Source organism: Zootermopsis nevadensis, unplaced genomic scaffold (assembly GCF_977971745.1).
Source record: "Zootermopsis nevadensis isolate Lab colony 2312 unplaced genomic scaffold, Znev_1.0 Znev_ptg000021l, whole genome shotgun sequence".
NCBI classification, from domain to species: Eukaryota; Metazoa; Arthropoda; class Insecta; order Blattodea; family Termopsidae; genus Zootermopsis; species Zootermopsis nevadensis.
In genome coordinates this window covers 4,591,475-4,611,897 of record NW_028259153.1, presented here as the reverse complement: position 1 = coordinate 4,611,897, position 20,423 = coordinate 4,591,475, and the positions used below count along the sequence as shown (strand labels likewise).

Here is a 20,423-nt window from a genome sequence, read left to right as displayed (position 1 = left end):
GCTGTAACTCTGTGTAGTCTTGTAGGAGGTTACCTCCGTGTCCAAGGTAATTTGTTGTACGGAAACATTGATACAGGACAAACAGCGTCACAACCCAGAATACCTAAATCCAAGTTAAAGTATAGAACAATTGGTTTGTAGTGTTTGTCTGTGTAAGGTACATTGGATGGAAAAAGTTTCACTATTTGAATACATGAGATGAATAACAAAGAAAATTATGACCGGAGTTAAGATTATGAGAAAAATAAATTTGAAAATGAGTGTGACTATTGAACTAAAAATAAACTGTCACCACTCCGTCTAACTAACCAACTAGATGGCTGACGGAACCCGAAGGTTCATCACCGAATTAACCAAAGCCCTGTCCTGGGCCAACAAAACCCAGTCTCCTTCAACTCTTATCTCCCATAGATCCCGCCTGAGATTATCCTCCCATCTACGTCTAGGTCTCCCCAGCAGTCTCTTCCCCTCAGGCTTCCCTACCAATACTTGGTGCACTCCTCTTGTCTCATCCATGCGCGCTACATGTCCCGACCATCTCATTCTTCTCAACTTAATCACCCTGACAATACTGGGGGAGGAGTACAGATTTTTAAGATCATCAAAATGCAGTTTTCTCCATGCCCCATCGTCTTCCCTCTTAGGCCCAAATATCCTCCTCAACACCCGATTCTCAAACACCTGCAATCTCTGTTCCTCCCTCTGAGTGAGAGACCATGTTTCGCACCCATACAAAACAACAGGTAAGATTATTGTTTTGTATACTTTAATTTTCAGGTTCTTAGAAATCAGATGGGACGACAAAATATTTTGGACTGAGAAGTAGCAAGCATTTCCAGAATTTAATCTCCTCCAAACTTCCTCATGAGTGTCATTTTGATTTGTTGTTGTTCCCAAATATTTGAACTTTGTAACCCTTTCAAAGGACTTATTAGCCACCCTAAGATAATTTTGCCCGCCTGTCTTCTGATGACGAGATACTAACATGTACTTAGTTTTTTATGAATTTACTTCCAGCCCCACTTGTCTACTAGCCTCTAGTAAAACTTCTGCGTTCCTCTTTATTGTATTCATATCGTCCCCCAGTAAATTAACATCATCAGCATATGCCAATAGCTGATGTGTCCCATTCAATTGCAAGCCCTCTTGCCTATCTTGGACTTTCCTGATAGCATATTCTAGCACAAAGTTAAAGAGCAAGGGAGACAAAGCATCTCCTTGTTTTAGACCACCACTCCGTCTATATTTACAAAAGTAATATTCCTCTTTTGTGCTTATTTTATATCGTATCTCATTCTGAAGAAACAACACAACTTGCAGACATATAAACACAAAATACTGAGCAAAATTTCTTATCCAGAAGTATACTACAAGTTAAGAATAAACATGAGAATATTAAATTACATAACTAAAAACTCCCGGTTACACAGGTCAGCTTAGGCCGTTGGGATGGACTGAACATTTAGCTCGTGCGGTGTAAACGAACAGTTATCACGAAGGTTTGATGGTGAAACATCTGCTAAAACAGACACTTTGAAGACACAGATAGAAAATTAACATAACAGCCCTTCACCGCACCTGCATACTAAATGTTGTTCTGACAAATTAGAATACAGTGAACTGAAATTGCACATCTGTGACCTAAGACGAATATTAGAAAAATGGGCCATAACTATGAAAGCTGGGTGAAACATGTTCAAAAATTTTCTAGTTGATCTGGATAGGGGACAACTTCGAACATGTTTGGACACGTGATCATAGCGTAACAATTCTGTAGCGTTTGGCAGGATTTTACATTTGAAATTTGCAAATCGCTTCAATGACGTGAGAGTTGTCTGGTGTCAATAGATGGGCCCCTGCCAACAGCTTCCAACGTCTGATTTTTCCTTCGGATCAAGGTATAAATTTATGAAACATGGAGACTTCTTTACAGATGTAATGGTGTTACAGGAATTATATGACTGTGGCATTTGACCTTTGCGTACAGAGCACAGCGAATTCAATTTTTATTATTATTTATTTAGTGTTCTGTCTGACGACAGGTCCATATGAACGGGATCCTTCCATCCTTTTCTGGGACTGGGACCTGTTCATATACGTTCTTGGCAGATGATCCAGAAGTGGTTTGCCATTGCCTTCTTCTGTGTGTGAATGGAGTAATTGTTGGAATGCCACGGAGAAACCGGGGAAGCCCCGGAGGAAAACTCCGTGTTGCCTAGACCACGGCCTTGCCCAACACAAGTTATAAATTCGGGCACCGCCGGGAATCGAACCCGAGACCCCAGGATTATAAGGCCAGCGTTCTGACCGCTGGACCACCGTAGCATCAGAATTCGAATATTTACTTAATAATTCAATAAAAGATAAAAATTTCGAGGTTTTTACTATATAACAATAGGTTAATAGGGCAGTGGCAATATATTTATCTGTGACAAAGTAGGCTCAGAAAAGTACGTATGTTATTTTGTTATAATTACCCAACAAGCCTACCACATTTCTTCAAGATCGATTGACCGTTCTTGAGTTATTTTATGGGTACAGATAAACAAACAACTAAACAGAAGAACATATCGATTTGAATAGCTCACCGCAACCTATTTCAACCAGGGTACCGATACGTCTCATTTAAAAATCAGACGTGTTAACGCTGAATAACCTCCTGCTCGTTGGGGTCCTATGTTTCGTGTGATGAGACCAGACGGGCGTTGCTGTGTTACCTTGTAACAACCGTTGTCCCTCTTCAACTGTCTTCATCTTGAGACGAGAGAGGTCACCACCTGGCTGGACTACCCGCTGCTTCTGGATAAATAAGCGACAGTGATCAGTGGTGGATATCCTCTTTCATTTGTTGTAGTCTTCAGCTTTACTAAGGTTCGTGGTATATTTAGTGGTGTTTTATCAGCGTTGTGTAGTCTAGTAGAAAATAAACATCTTCAAAGAACCTGAAATTTCACCAAAACTAAATAGACTCTGAGATTAGAAGACGAATTGCGAAAGCTGTGGATTGCATGAAGCAATTGCAGAAATGGACGAATCGAGGAAAACTACGAAAAGCAGCAGTCATTATAACCGATCTGTTCTTGCAGACTCCTCCTCGAAGAGAAAAAGCACCAACCACAACTCACCGACAACGTCATGACAAAGACTTGAGGTTCTCACAGTGGTGAGTATGAAGATTTCCGTCTTCTGGGTGGTTGCGCTGTGTAGTCTGGTACATGTTTACCAACGTTTAAGAGGTCATACTGCCTCCGTCATCAGGGCGATCGCAGACTACACAGCGCAACAACCCAGAAGACAGAAATCTTCATACTCTGATGACGGAGGCAATATGACCTCTGAAACGTTGGTTAACATCGACCAGACTACACAGCGCAACAACCCAGAAGACAGAAATCTTCATACTCATCGCCCTGATGATGGAGGCAGTATGACCTCTGAAACGTTGGTAAACATCTACCAGACTACACAGCGCAACAACCCAGAAGACAGAAATCTTTATACTCTGATGACGGAGGCAGTATGACCTCTGAAACGTTGGTAAACATCGACCAGAGTACACAACGCAACAACCCAGAAGACGGAAATTTTCATACTCTGATGACGGAGGCAGTATGACCTCTGAAACATTGGTAAACATCTACCAGATTATACAGCGCAACAACCCAGAAGACATAAATCTTCATACTCTGATGACGGAGGCAGTATGACCTCTAAAACGTTGCTTAACATCGACCAGACTACACAGCGCAACAACCCAGAAGACAGAAGTCTTCATACTCATCGCCCTGATGACGGAGGCAGTATGACCTCTGAAACGTTGGTTAACATCGACCAGACTACACAGCGCAACAACCCAGAAGATATAAATCTTCATACTCATCGCCCTGATGATGGAGGCAGTATGAACTCTGAAACGTTGGTAAACATCGACCAGACTACACAGCGCAACAACCCAGAAGACGGAAATCTTCATACTCTGATGATGGAGGCAGTATGACCTCTGAAACTTTGGTTAACATCGACCAGACTACACAGCGCAACAACCCAGAAGACAGAAATCTTCAGTATTTTAATAATGTAGGATCCGGAGTTATCAGAGCGAAGAAGATTTCGCTCATGATTTTTGATTTGTGACGTTGTGTGGGCTTGCGGGTAGATATCAGAGTTTCGTAAAGCCATACTGTTTCCATCTTCAGGGCTCCCTTAAGATACAGACAATATATTGGTGAAAATATAAGTCCACCCAGCATTTCTGCACAGAAGGCAAAAATCTCCATTAACATGTTTAGACAGTTACATTAGAAAGTAACTTTCTTTTTCTGTAAGCATTTCCAATGTGTGGTCTCACAAATCCCTACCCACCGTATGACCTCTCTACGTATGAAGCTAAGAATGTGCATAATTATTCCGTACAAGAGCACTTTTCTGCGTTATTTGCATAAAATTAACTATTCATGGCAAGGAGTTTCACATTCATCCATCCGTATGTCCGGAACTTTCCCTTCCGAGACTAATGACAGATTTAGATGGAATTTGGTACAGGAAGTCTGATGGATTAATAGTTGCTCTATCTCCGTAGGAATATTATAAGAACCTTAATTTATATAAAGTTTAAATCGATTTTGTAGACTTTTGCTAAGTAAATCACAATGAAAATTAGTATCGATATTTTAAAATCAAAAGCAGACCTCATGGACTAATTAACTCCATGGATTATATTCTTTCTTGAGATGCTGGCAACAGAACTTTCTACTAGTTAAGAAGTTTTCCATTATGAATCACGAAGGCTCATTACCTTGTGTATAAAATCCTTCCACTCACTATATCCTGAGTTGGATGAATCAAATATAAACTCTCTGTGTGATCCGTTTCGATACTATCCTCTGATCTTCTTCAAGGTTTTCACAGTGGTCTCTTACCTTCTGGATTCCTAACATTCTGAGTGCATTTCTCATCCCTCCCATGCGCGCTACAATTCCCACCCATCTCATGTTCCTTATTTTGCCGTTTTAACTTTGTTTGGTTCAGCGTATAAATTATGAATGTGCAGATACTTTATTTGAAATTTCTTTCATTTTATGACTCCACGATGCTGAGTCATTCTTCAAAAGCTAATAGTCTTTCAGCCGGCCAATAAATTCCCCGCCATAGCGTAATGAAACTGAAAGGTCCATTGCCGTTTTGTTCACAAAACTCGCCACTGGCTTCCTTCATGAATTAGGTGAATCGGTCTCCACCCTCGCGTACCTGAAATATTTTCAGATCCATTTTAATATTGTATTCACGTCTATGCTTGTGCAACCGAGTTGATTCCTTCCTTCAGGATTTTCTTACCAAAATGTGGTACCCATTTCCCTTATCATAATTGGGCTACTCAACTCTCACCCTCTTCCACTAGTTTGCCTTAACAAAGTTTCCACCTTAAATCGAGTACATGTTTGACTTATAAGCATATATATAGAGTTATTTATTTAGTGTTCTGTCTGACGACAGGTCCATATGAACAGGATCCTTCCATCCTTTTCTCGGACTGGGACCTGTTCATATACGTTCTTGGCAGATGATCCAGAAGTGGTTTGCCATTGCCTTCTTCTGTGTGTGAATGGAGTAATTGTTGGGATGCCACGGAGAAACCGGGGAATCCCCCGGAGGAAAACTCCGTGTTGCCTAGACCACTGCCTTGCCCAACACAAGTTATAAATTCGGGCACCGCCGGGAATCGAACCCGAGACCCCAGGATTACAAGGCCAGCGTTCTAACCGCTAGACCACCGTGGTCGGTTATATATAGAGTACACAAATAAATATACTCAAAAACTGTCTGTTATTGAAGTGAAGTAATGTATACAATAATGGGCAAAGTCTTTTGGGCGATATATAATATATATAAAGCAACGCCCAATAATTGAGAGAGAATTGTGAAGTTGGCAACACTGGATAGACTCTTGTAGGTTTTAGCATGACAATGCCAGGATTACATTAAGCCCAAATCGAGGTGCTGTAGGGGAACAAAGGACTGGTTGTGTCCCTGTTCACTGACACTGCCGCCTCCAGCAAACCAGCGATACAACAGCCAGGCTAAGGTTCGGTTTCCCTACTTTGCTGTTAGCTACGTCAAGACGCCGCGTAACATCAGGGCGTCTTGATGATGGATTCAGACATCTGTTATTTGAACTCACTGGTTCATAGAACAGCTTATGCCGTGAAGTGACTAAGGCCTTGGTAGGCTGGGTCAGGATTTCTGGCAGAGTCGAATTCTTTTTTTGACAAATCCGCCTTCTGACTCACTCACCATGCCAAGAAATTCCATGTCGTTAACGGAACCAAAAGATTCCGTGACATTGTTCACATTTGCCTTGTAATGGTTCTTATCCTGAGCCATATTAACTCACTGCACGCTCCTACATTCCTTTAAATTGCATTTTAATATTGTCTTCCTATTTAATCTTATCAGTTCATATCCCTTCTACAATTTTGTACGAAATTCTCACCTTAACAAGCGTTCTTTATGAATGCCTATTAATTTATCCTCGATATGATCGTCCTAATAATATTTGCCGAGGACTACTAAGTACTACCTGGGTAAAGAGGGGAAAACCGTGGAATCGAAATCTGAAAATTCCCTCAACCTCCCACGGAGATGTAAAGAGATTTGGTCGCTTACCTATACACAGTCATATGCTTTAATGTCTAAACACTGATTCGGCTTTGACTTTGCAATATTTTGAAGTGATAGATGTTTTATACAGGATGGATGGACGGGGATTGAACCCTGGCAGGGGCGGGGTCATTTCCAGAAGATAATGGGACCATAGCAGAAAGCACCCACACGCCTCCATGTATTGGAGGAACGTCAACCTTACGAGCGGAATTGGATGAAATTTGGCATGGAATACACTAAAACCCTATTTTGCATTTTTCTACATTCGGCAAAAACCAACATAAATTAAATTTATATTTCAGAGCAGGTTGGCGTTCTGATGGGGCTATGACCTAACCTGACTGTGTTGCTTCGTGGTTTTCTGCAGTATCTCCAGGTAAAATTCGGAGTAATACCATGAAATAGACCAGTCGTCCCATTCAAAATCCTTACATATTCCCAGCTGAAAATAATTTTTCAATGTCATTCAAAAATACGGTAGATTCCTGGTAATTGGACCATTGGTTAACCGAGACAGTTATTTGGGACAAAACTTAAAGAACAAACCTTTTTAACTTTTTACGTGGAACTTCGCATAATTGGGGCAGCCACTTAATTGGGCCAAAGTGTTCTAGTCCCGATGTGCCCCAGTTAACCTGAAGCCACTGTATATACAATTAAATTTATAAAAGCATTCTTATATTCACTAATAAATATTTAAGCAAGTATACTAACGTATACTAACAATTAGGATATTTATCTTATAACGTCTCCATAGTCCTGGTAGGAAATATTTCAAATGGAAGAATGTATAAGGTAGTATATTTGCGTCATATTGTGAATTAGGTTAATATTTTCCGTCAAATCACAATTTTAATAAGATAATAAAATATAAAATATTTATCATCTGATGTTCAATATTAGTCTGACAGACTAATATTGAACATCAGATGAACCACGTCATATATATAAGAGTAATCTGATAAGAACATTTCAATAAACTGCATAACATTGTAAAGGATTGTAATTCGAGTTTTAAATTTACCAATCTAATTTATACCTGAGGACGGTTAAATATAACCGAAACATGTCGTAAGAGACGTTCCAATTTGTAAATCGATCATTCGATGCGGAACGTGAAATGATATTTTAAATATTTTATATTTTATTATCTTATTAAAATTGTGATTTGACGGAAAATATTAAAATATTAATATGGAAGAATGTATAACAAGCTGCTTCTTCTAAGTTTAAAATTTTGTCTCAGTTTTTTATAACAGCAAACCCTAGTAGAGCTGTTGACTGCAAAACAGTCTTCTTCACTTTATCCACACACCAGCATCAGACAAACAGTAGCAACGAAAGCAGGCGAGAAATAATCCCTTGTTCACATATTTGTAATTTCATTAGGTTGACTGCAGTTAAATTGTGTCTGTTACTATGGTCGGAGGGAAAGGTTCGAAAAGCGGATGGCGGATTTGTCAACATGATAACGCATTTTCCTTCGGGTCATTACACAACGGATCAACAAAAGCACCTCCCTCCCCCTTAACCCTCCAGCAGACCGCTGTACACAGACGAACGTTTTAGAGTCTATAGCAGATGGTTTTGTGCACCACCAGCCAACCCTTAGGAAAAAACCATCCCCTCCTTACAACCCCCCACCCTGAATTATCCACCAGTTCTGTAACAATAAGCAGTTAAGCGCGTGATTCTGAACTGATTAGATAACAAAGAAACATGTTTGTGAGTGAATAGATGGTATGAAGCCAACATGATGTTCTAAATCGAATGAGAGGCACTTTGTTGTGTTGTGATTTCTTTCTGACCGAAAGAAAAATCCTGGGAATCGAACTTGTTGCTACAGTACGTTTAAAAGAATAATTTACATTCAAAATATAAGTAATAAATAACGTACTTCCCCATTAAATGTAAATTTGACGCATTTAAGGCATAAATATGAGTTAATATTTAATATTTTAATATTTTCCGTCAAATCACAATTTTAATAAGATAATAAAATATAAAATATTTAAAATATCATTTCACGTTCCGCATCGAGAGATCGTAAATGTTTTAAAATCTTGTACTATGTGGAGTGCCCTTTTTAAACCGTTAATGAACCTTTTAGTTGATGTTCTTTTCGATTTTGGTACGTGCAGACTCTTCGGCAGATGCCAAGGTCTGGAGGAATATACTGTCTCCGTCTTCAGGGCTGGAAGAGACTGTATATTTTTCCGAAAGCTGGCATCTACCGATGAGTCTACATGGCCCCAAAACCCAGAAGAACAACATAATCATCATCCTCACTCCGAAAATCTCAAATATTACAAATTTTGAGTTCTATAACAGGCTGGAAATTTTGTAACAGGTGCACCAGGTCATTTCATATCTAGTGACTATTAGGGTAAAGCGGACCGGAGTGAGAATGTGATGACTCATCTATGTCCAGTAGATTTACCAAAGAGGATAATGTGCGGAACTTCACCTCCTATCCCCCACGTGTCAATGGCATAATTCAAATCCATAGGAATAGTTTGTTTTGGCGTCTTCGTGATATGACATCATGTAGGTAGTTCCGAACACACAGCATCCATCTTAGGTTCGCGAAGACCTCAGACCTCATGACGTAATCCTTGCTAAATTTCAGGCAAGGCGATAGACATAGAGGGAGGTCACTTAATCTATTTCTGAAGTCATACCATCATCAACTATGGAACAATTACTGTTAAATGACAGAGATTTAGGCCTTCAATAAAGCAGCGGAAATTATTTTCTTGAACACACGTTAGTAAACGGTCCGGCCCTTTTGATGCGTCAAGAGGTCACTCGTCTGACACATCGGAAGATAACAACACAGAGTTACAAAATGAAAGAAAGGTTGGACATTCGTGGTTGAGTGTTTTGTATTGGAAATTTGAGATTGGGGTCGTGATTACCGCCCTCTGTTAGGAGTGTGATCACATTTTGTGGGGAGCATTGTCAATACCAGCTGTTTCGCACAGTGGCATTCAGCGTTCTTTGTTAAATGCAATAAAAAGTGATCTCCGTACATAATTAAGCACCACCCTATGAGGACGTGTTCAGAAGCGGGGGTATAGTTCTACGCAATCTTGCCGATTTAAACCAGTTCCCAAGAGACAGTAAACAGAATGACCTCTAGAATCGATCGATGTCAATCTCAAGGCAGAAAGAAAGATCTTTGCTTGTGTAGGGAATCGAATCTCGGTCGTCCAATCGGAAGTCTTGTCACTATATCGACTTAGCTACCCGGCTCCTGTGATTCATTGAACACAAATTTAAAAAGTAATAACAATTTAGACAAAGTTAAAATAATTTAGATTTCCGTCTTCTGGGTTGTTGCGCTGTGTAGTCTGGTCGATGTTAACCAACGTTTCAGAGGTCATATTGCCTCCGTCATCAGAGTATGAAGATTTCTGTCTTCTGGGTTGTTGCGCTGTGTAGTCTGGTAGATGTTTACCAACGTTTCAGAGGTTATACTGCCTCCGTCATCAGGGCGATGAGTATGAAGATTTCTGTCTTCTGGGTTGTTGCGCTGTGTAGTCTGGTCGATGTTTACCAACGTTTCTGAGGTCATACTGCCTCCGTCATCAGAGTATAAAGATTTCTGTCTTCAGGGTTGTGCTGTGTAGTCTGGTCGATGTTAACTAACGTTTCAGAGGTCATACTGCATTCATCGCCCTGATGATGGAGGCAGTATGACCTCTGAAACGTTGGTAAACATCGACCAGACTACACGGCGTAACAATCTAGAAGACAGAAATCTTCATACTCATCGCCCTGATGACGGAGGCAGTATGACCTCTGAAACGTTGGTTAACATCAACCAGACTACACAGCGCAACAACCCAGAAGAGAGAAATCTTCATACTCTGATGACGGAGGCAGTATGACCTCTGAAACGTTGGTTAACATCAACCAGACTACACAGCGCAACAACCCAGAAGACAGAAATCTTCATACTCTGATGACGGAGGCAGTATGACCACTGAAACGTTGGTAAACATCGACCAGACTACACAGCGCAACAACCCAGAAGACAGAAATCTTCATACTCTGATGACGGAGGCAGTATGACCTCTGAGACGTTGGTAAACATCTACCAGACTACACAGCGCAACAACCCAGAAGACAGAAATCTTCATACTCTGATGACGGAGGCAGTATGACCTCTGAGACGTTGGTAAACATCTACCAGACTACACAGCGCAACAACCCAGAAGACAGAAATCTTCATACTCTGATGACGGAGGCAGTATGACCTCTGAGACGTTGGTAAACATCGACCAGACTACACAGCGCAACAACCCAGAAGACAGAAATCTTCATACTCACCGCTGTGAGAACCTCAAGTCTTAAAATAATTAACTTACTAAGATCTAGTAAATGAACGTCGTGGATCAGAGTCGGTCTTGAGAATCCAGGAGTAGGAGATCAGATGGTGAAGAAGTTCGATGCTCACCAGAGTCCACCACCGGTGTCAAGTTTGTGGTGTTGTAAAAATTGCCCATGTATGATATTAATCGAATCTTTTAAAGGCTGTAATGGACTCAGCATAAAAATCATTACCACATACGCAATTTACTTAAATGTATTCGGTCAGCACTGAATAATTTGCCTTTATGCAAAGGCAGGAATATATTTAAATCGAGGTCCATACATTAAAAAATTTATTTCCGGAAAGGGACATTGTCTTTACTTTAGAATTTATGGACATTGAAAAGGGTATTTGTGCGACTCAGTAAATAAGTTCGCCGCTTACAATCGTAACAAATTGACTGTTTCATGTGCAATGCGGTACGATGTATTATTGGGTTTATAAAGTATTGTAAAATGATAGATATATGCAAATACGTAACATATATTCAGATTCATTTGTGTGGAATGTAAAATAAGCACGTGGAGACAGCGAAAGGTTTTAGGTTATGTTTCGCAGATTGCAGGTAGCGAAAATTTTACGTATAAATATACTAAAAATTAAGGCCAGTTTTATTTGACTTTTACACAAGAACTCTGAACGAAATTGGTAAGAGATGCCATTTGTTATTATTAATAGTATTTCGTTACTTTGGACGGTTAATAGATTCTTTATCATAACTAGTTTAATTAAAATTACAAATAATGATCGATTAAAGAAAGCATCCCAGTAAATAAATAAGTAATTTTTCGAGCTTTTGTGCTCAGATAGAAGTATTTAAAACAGAGCAGGTATTTCTCTCCCTAACTTATAGTTTTGATACGTAGACAGCTGTATAAAGCTAGAATAACGTACAGATACTAGCAGCTGCAGTCTCAGTAAAGACACGTAACATTACCTTATTTCAAATGCATTCTTGTGAAAGTCGTGATATTTTTTTTAAGACTTTGTTCATTGTCCTGTATTATAAAAATAAATCGCTACGTTTAAGAAACTCAGAGATTCAGAAACGCAATGATCTATTCGTAGATCTAGGACGATGGATAATTCCTCTGAAACGTCGATAAATGTCTACCAATTTACATGACACAACAACCCACAAGACTCGTGGCTATTAAAAGATGAAATCTCACATCTTAAGGGTGTTTCATTTTGCAGAAAGTATAAAACAGTAACATACGAAACCTGGTTATATTATTCGTCATATTTACATTAAAGTGCTTTGCGATAGGAGCTGAAATTTTCTTCCGTACAGCGTCCGAATCGGCTCTGGGCTCATCCAGCCTCATTTCCGGTGGGCTCTCTCCCGAGGAAATGAAACGCGAGATAAAGATGGGTATCATCTTTATTAAGTCTGTTTAAAGAAAGGAAAGGGTAACTTAAAGCAGGCGCAGAGCTGCGAGTTAGTGAACGGTCTGTTGTGAGCATGACGACGGTCAGCCATGGAAAGGAAAGGAACTGTAAAGCACGATGGGGCATCGACCATTTGACACGCTGGTTATAAAAGAGTGGACATTTTCGTGAATAGGATCTTTACAACCTTGAAAGAAGTGATGGTTTCTTTCTTTTGGGTTTGTGAATAAGGCGGAAATCGGAAACAATAGTTTACACAACAGTTTTCTGGTCCGGTAAATGCTGTTGGACTATATGGTGGTTGTTGTGTGTCCCGATTTTAGAGAAATCGCCTGCCGTCCTCTGTGGACGTGGTGGTAAAGCAACAAGTTGAGGACTACAATGGGTAGACTGAACAAAATGTTTACCAGAGCAGATTCCTTATCATTGAAGTTGTATTTACAGCAGTGTTGAGTTCGTCACGGCAATTTATAATTATGGTTTGTATCCACCTTTTAACAGGAATGTGCGTATGTTTCGAAAGATAAATGAAACAAAACTTTTTGAATGTGTATCTTACACAAATACTAGCTAACTCTACTCAGTAACGTATTTCTTATGAGACCATTAGTCATTCAGCTAGTCTAAAAATGTTTCACTACTTATGATTATGAAGATGTTTACAAGAAGTAGCCATTGGTTTGTGCCGTGAGCCTAATGAAACTATTTCACGACCTGTTTCCTTAACACACATTTCAATATTTTCTTTCCATCTACGATTTAGTCTTCTAAGTGGTTAATTCCGTCGGTGTTTTCGGACCAAAATTTTACACGCATCTCTCATTTCTCTTGTACGTGCCCTGCCCCCCCCCCCCCCCTCCTTAACAAAGTATAATAATTTTGAAGATTTCTGTCTTCTGGGTTGTTGCGCTGTGTAGTCTGGTCGATGTTAACCAACGTTTCAGAGGTCATACTGCCTCCGTCATCAGGGCGATATTCATCGCCCTGATGACGGAGGCAGTATGACCTCTGAAACGTTGGTTAACATCGACCTCCGTCATCAGGGCGATATTCATCGCCCTGATGACGGAGGCAGTATGACCTCTGAAACGTTGGTTAACATCGACCAGACTACACAGCGCAACAACCCAGAAGACAGAAATCTTCATATTCACCGCTGTGAGAACCTCAAGTCTTATATAATAATTTTAACAGTCCCAATCCAATACTCCTTTACTTATCTCTCTTAAGTTCAGGTGCTGACCTCATTTTACTCTTCTCGAACACTGAATTAAATGTATCAAACAAAAAGGTATATTATGCTTTAGAAGCCTGGTAACTATGAAATTATACGAAACAGACGTGCTCCATAAAGCAGCTTTGAAAATCGCCAAAATCGAATTGTGTTCTTGTATGTTGATGGCTTTTTTTATTTTATTGTGGACGTAAAGATATGGTATCATCAGCAAGGATTATTTAAAATTAACATCGTGTCCATGATTTGTGAATCCTGAGAGATATACATAGACTCTATAGACTTGTGGCGAATGTAAAAATACTTTGTCATCATTAATTTGGAAGCACTGAGTAAAATTAAGAGAAACACTTATAAAGATCCCTGAGCACACGACTAGGATTCAAGCCACGAACCAAACGTACACATGCTGTTCTTGAAAACCAGTCTCTTGGTTGACTGATTCGCTTGTTGTACCGTAATTGTTTTGTTATGCACGAATATTCTCTGTAAGTCTCGCATCAAAAATGAGACACGGTTTTAGAAAAGGACACTGTTGTCTGATACCCACTCAGTCACTCTGTTACTCAAGTCCTGACACAGTCGCTAGAGCACTCTGTCCTTCATTCGACGGTTATGTGAGTTATAAGATTCTCAAGGCGGTAAAAATATCGATATTGATCTTCTGGTTTGTAACGCAGTGTAGTTTGGTAGAAGTTTACTGATGTGCCAAATATCCTTGTTGCTTCCATCATCAGGATGATAATGATGGTGGAAGCAAGAACCTCTGAAACGTCGGTGAACTTACTAGACTACACGACGCAATAGTCCAGAAGACAAGCATCTTCATACGGCATTACAATCGAAAACCAATATCAACACTAGCTAGCTGATACAAGTGAACACTTATATTTTAATACATATATTTATTTTGGCCGTCTATACACAAACTTATTAAAATGAGTTGTTAAAATATTATAACATTCACAATATAAATATAAAATATATAAAATATGTTATGTTATGTTTTGATGCTCTTATTATCGTATTTCGATATTACATTCTTGGCATCTTCATATTAGAAACGACATGTTTCGATGTACTAAGACATCATCTTCAGGTTATCAATTCTATTAATTTTATAAATTATTATATACTAAGCTGCGTTGCATTTATTGATTTTATGCATTTGTGAATCCATCCATCTTCATGATTGATTTGGTGTTAATGTTTCGTTGTTTATTGTCTGTGGAATTAATTTCCAGTTATTATTATATAATAAACAACGAAACATTAACACCAAATCAATCATGAAGATGGATGGATTCACAAATGCATAAAATCAATAAATGCAACGCAGCTTAGTATATAATAGTTTATAAAATTAATAGAATTGATAACCTGAAGATGATGTCTTAGTACATCGAAACATGTCGTTTCTAATATGAAGATGCCAAAATGTAATATCGAAATACGATAATAAGAGCATCAAAACATATTTTATATATTTTATATTTATATTGTGAATGTTATAATATTTTAACAACTCATTTTAATAAGTTTGTGTATAGACGGCCAAAATAAATATATGTATTGAAATCAACACAAACATGACGCAATTGAGATACAAACTTATATTTTAATTTTTTAGAACTTATGTGCATGAACATGGTACACTTTAAGATCATAGACCGTGATGGTAATGTACGTACAGGCTAAGTTCATATGCTTCGAAGTTCATAAGACCACTGTTGCGAAGAAAAATAATTTAGCACATTAGAGTACTAGGTCTATGTGCTACAAGGAGGGATAGAGTGCGGACATCGAAAGTTATAGTCGAGGTAGCTGGCTCAAAGAATCGACCAAAATACTTCTCTAGAAAGATTTCGGATTCTCTCATACGTGATTACGAGATGGCTATCTTCTGGGTTGTATCATCGTGTAGATCAGGGGTGGCCAACCCAAATGATCTTTCGGGCCACTTTGGAAATGCATCATAACTCCGCGGGCCACATATAAAATTATATATCCCCATATTATTATTAATATTAATATTAATATTATTTTAAAATCAAAGTTAATTTTTTCTCATAATTTCGACAGATAATTTTTGAATATATGGATGCACAAATAATGTATTTTTTTAATAAATTGGTTTTCACTACTTTGGCCATTATAAAATAAATATATTTTGTAAAAGTGTGATGAATCTCGCGGGCCGGAAAAATGTTCAAGGCGGGCCATATGCGGCCCGCGGGCCGCGGGTTGGCCACCCCTGGTGTAGATTGACGTAGCAAGAATCTCCGAAACGTCGGTAAACTGCTACAGTGGCAGCAAAACGATTTGGCTGGTTGAGTTACTTCGTGTCACGTGAGGTTCCTTGAACATCCTCCGTGCAGAACGCTTTCTTAACGGTACTGTCAGTACCAAATATGATGTAGACAAATGTCAAGTGAGCGAAGTGAGTTTCGGGTCGATTATACCACTGATATTCATAAACTTGTTCCTCGAAGAAACGAGGGTAGACACAATTAACTGCTCTGAACGTACAGTTTCATGAAGAAAGAATTGCAGGGGGCATAGGGAGAATTTCCCGAACATTAGCAATTAGAAGCATTTTAGGAGTACAGGAAAAGCAAGAGTGCAAAGAACTTTATTCATTTCGTCCGGAAAGACAGACAAAGTGCCCAAAGATGTGACAGATAAGGAAGTTTTCGATAAATGTGATTCGGTATATCACTTTTCCCATGACAATAAATTTTACTGAGTTGATAGAGCTACTAATCGTAAGGCGATGTCTTAGCTGATTCTGGATTTCTTTAACGAAATCCGGTTTGTGTAGAATTTGTCAGCTTACTTCAACACAAGCACTAAAATTGCTTTATATATTTTAGTGGTTTTCCAGAGTTATGGATATTGTTCCACAGATCCTCCGAAAAGTATAAAGCATAATGTCTACATTATTATTCTGGCAATAAGATAAGTTTGTCGCTGGTATTTAATTAAACACCGAGCTAAGGAAATGTTTTTGACTGTCGGCCGAAATTTGATAAAGTTGATTTATCTTCGCGCCCCGGTCTCCTCACCACCGAGCAAATAACTTCGATCCCCCACTGCATATCAAGCTGGGTGAATCCAGAAAGACTGACTGGACTAGTAGCGGGAATCAAACTCCTGCCATCCAGCGCAAAGTCTAATCACTATACTGATTGAGTTAACGCGCCTCACGGGAAATAAGAAAGGATCTATAAATAATAATTGAAATTGGTATAATTGTTCAATTTTTAGCAAATAAATTACATTTAACACGAATTTCTTTCCTGTAAGTAATATAAATTAATTTTGATGCTTGATAGACAGACATTAAATTTGTAAATTTTGGCGGTAGCTTATGTCTTAATCCTTTAACATTCCTGTTAGGTAATGTATCAGCAGTTTAAATAGTGTCATTAAATAACTAGTCTGTATTACCTGAAGCTTCACTCCCCCTATACATCTTCATGGAATGGAGCACGTAGTGACGATTTCCTGCTATATCAAGTTACAAGCTACTGTGATCTCTTGCCTATGTCAGACGCCTCCAGTCATGGCTTTACCTTCTCGTTTTACATTTCTCATCTCCAGTCACGTAAAATATTACGTTAGTCTTGCGTATAGCACAGTGTGCTTCCAGAAATCTATACGTACTGACTTCCGACACTTGAAACACCAGATTTTCACTAACCGTGAGCAGCCTTATTTGTGTCTTGTCCATCGTAGTGAAGGGTCAGTTTACTGACCATCCAGTTCAGCCATTTTCATGCATAGCTGTGTTAATGTTTCTTACAAACAATCACATCCCACTGAAAGCTTCCTTTATTTGTGTACAACAAAACTATTCACAAATATGTTTATGTGGTTCAGATGCAAAGTATCAAACTGACGGGAAGTTAAGAGACGAGAATACAATCAGGTGATATGATGAAGGTGTTTTATGATTTATATTGTAATCTATTAACAGGGTAATGCGAGAATGTTTATTGTTGGATTTATTAGCCAACTATCTTCCAAAAACTTTACAGGTAGATAGAAGATCACAGCTTAATACCTGTACAATTAGCATGTGCACGTTAAACTAATAGGCCTACTGGCCACATATACTGTTGAAAAGTATCCAGACAAGGGTTTCTTAAACGGTGGTCCAGAGTTGTTTTAATAGTCAGATAGAGTTTGTATTCGTTTTTATTACTTTTCTCAAAAGAAAATAGTTATATAAAGATGAAAAATTTAAACTTAACCCAGTGGCTTACAGATTTTCCGTATTTATTCGTTAGATTTAAGTCGACTACATATTTAAAAAAAAAAATTGTAAACGAAAATTAAAATTTACAAAAACTATAATTTGGCCGGTGATTTTGTATTAAACAGAAACTTGTTCTTAGTATCTGGGTGAAGTACAGACTGAAAGCCAGCTGAAAACGGTGTCCGGAGAAGAAATTTGGACCAAACAGAGAAAGTAACAAGTGAATGAAAAGAAACTGCTTAAAGAGGATATTCATAATTTTCAGTCTTAATTAGACTGGCCTATAATCAGGTTGAGCTAGTCAATGAATATAGGGCGATTAAATACAGCAAGCATGGAAGATACAAGAAATTCATACAAAAATTTGATTGGAAAACCCGAATGGAAGAGGCTTTTGGAGCTCTACATATAAATGTAGATGACACGTTATTAAATTAATATTAGATAAATAAGATATATAATGTAAACTGGATACATCTGACTCAGAATAGGGGCCAGTGGTGAGATTTTATATTCATGATATTGAAAATTCTAATTCCATAAATTCAAGGGATTTTATTGACCAGCTGAGAAACTATTAGCTTCTGAAAGTCGAATCTGCTGCTCGAAATTAAATTCTATTTTCGAAAGCTCGTCGTATGAGAATGTTGATTTTAAACCCACATCAATGAAACATTAGTTGTTTTTTATTTAAATAGAATAAATCCATTGCAATTTCTATTGTAACTTCTTTCAGCCAATTAAAAGATTCAAAACTTACGGTCAGGCGACGATACTTCGTCTCTCAGCCGATGAGTTAACCGGTACAGATTGGATTTACTGGAAAAAGAACGAATACTTGAAATAATGAAAACCCGAATTAAAGACCTTTTAAAAGACTAGCAATACGTAGAAGACAATATCAAAGGTACTTTTGGGGAAATTAATATTTGTTACTGGCTGATTTCTGAAGGCTTTATTCAAATGCTATGGATATTTCGGCTCGTCATATTGTTAGCTTAATTAGATATCTGCATTATATAAGAAGCCAAGCTGATGTTTGTGAGCGTGTTTGCATGCACTCACACAAGAGAGATTTCAATGGGAGCGGACCTCGGAGAAAACGTTTAAAGTACTTATTACGGCTGACATCTGTCGCTATGCAGCCCTGGAACGACATACTTCGAGCGATGTATTTATTGCACTTATGAACTTCAGGAAAGAGAAAAGGACGTAGAGGAATGAATGAAACGAAGAAAAGGAATAAAGAGTGATAAGAATGACGATAGGATGAACATACAAATGGAAAGAAATAGGGGGAAATACGGGAAAGGAAGTTGTAAGGTCGAAATTAATCAGTCCACATTTAATTTATACCAGATGTAAACAAATAGCTATTAATGAATATATTTATTTAATTCTCTTAAGTGTGTCACGTAGATTTTATTTTTTCAATCTGGTTCTATAAGTTTATCATTATTATTATCATCATCATCGTTTAAAATGAACCAACGGAAATCACTGAACAGCAGGAACAGTGAAACTGTTTTATTCATTATAATTATTATTATTATTATTTAGTGTTCTGTCTGACGACAGGTCCATATGAACAGGATCCTTCCATCCTTTTCTCGGACTGGAACCTGTTCATATACGTTCTTGGCAGATGATCCAGAAGTGGTTTGCCATTGCCTTCTTCTGTGTGTGAATGGAGTAATTGTTGGGATGCCACGGAGAAACCGGGGAAGCCCCCGGAGGAAAACTCCGTGTTGCCTAGACCACGGCCTTGCCCAACACAAGTTATAAATTTGGGTACCGCCGGGAATCGAACACGAGACCCCAGGATTATACAATATAGAAACTGCTTGGACTATTTCAGTAAGAGCTGTCATTCATGAACCTACGATATGTTGAAAAGGTTCCCAGCGATGAGAACTCCTCAGAACCTTAACTCAAAACTCAGGTAATTAGTGAAATAAATAAATAAATGCATACTTTTAAAATCCTAAAATTCTTTCAGTTATATTTCCTGAAAGGATAGAGTAGCCTACGGACATAAGCGTGTACAATAGCAGAGTTTTTGGATTTCAACAATTTTTATTTGCTAGCGTGGGTATAACACGCCAGTTAAAATTAACCAACATCTAACACGATTTATGAGAAACTTACAGAAATATAAAAAAAAGGAAAACACGAAATAAAATTGGCGGAGGAATAACTCCACATGCTGTAATTAAGAGATCAAAGCTCTCGTTGCTGCCTGCAGAGCACCCAATTAGGACGGTGTCCTATTTAACACTAGGCATTCCTAAACCAACAACTTCAACATTCTAATGATAACAAACCAGCTGGCCTAGACTAACTTGGTATTGCGACATGTTTCACACCTCGCATACCATACCACAGTTAATGGCTTATAATATCATCTTAGCAGTATGACGTGCTCTTTACAGTATTTAGTTAACGTCTGTGAAAAGCGTAAAAATTCTCTTTTAATCTAAGCTTTAATGCAAATGTCG

At 38.4% G+C, this 20,423-nt stretch overlaps 1 long non-coding RNA gene across 1 annotated transcript in view; it reads right to left on the bottom strand.

The window, feature by feature from the left end:
* Positions 1–2,617: 2,617 nt before the first annotated feature.
* LOC110836094 (uncharacterized) overlaps positions 2,618–20,423 on the bottom strand; it is a 170,693-nt gene continuing 152,887 nt past the window's right edge. Inside the window, exons 2-3 of the long non-coding RNA XR_015536121.1 lie at positions 18,686–18,744; positions 2,618–2,942 (exon numbers count right to left, since the gene is read on the bottom strand). This is a non-coding gene — a long non-coding RNA (uncharacterized LOC110836094). The remainder of the gene's footprint in view (positions 2,943–18,685; positions 18,745–20,423) is intronic.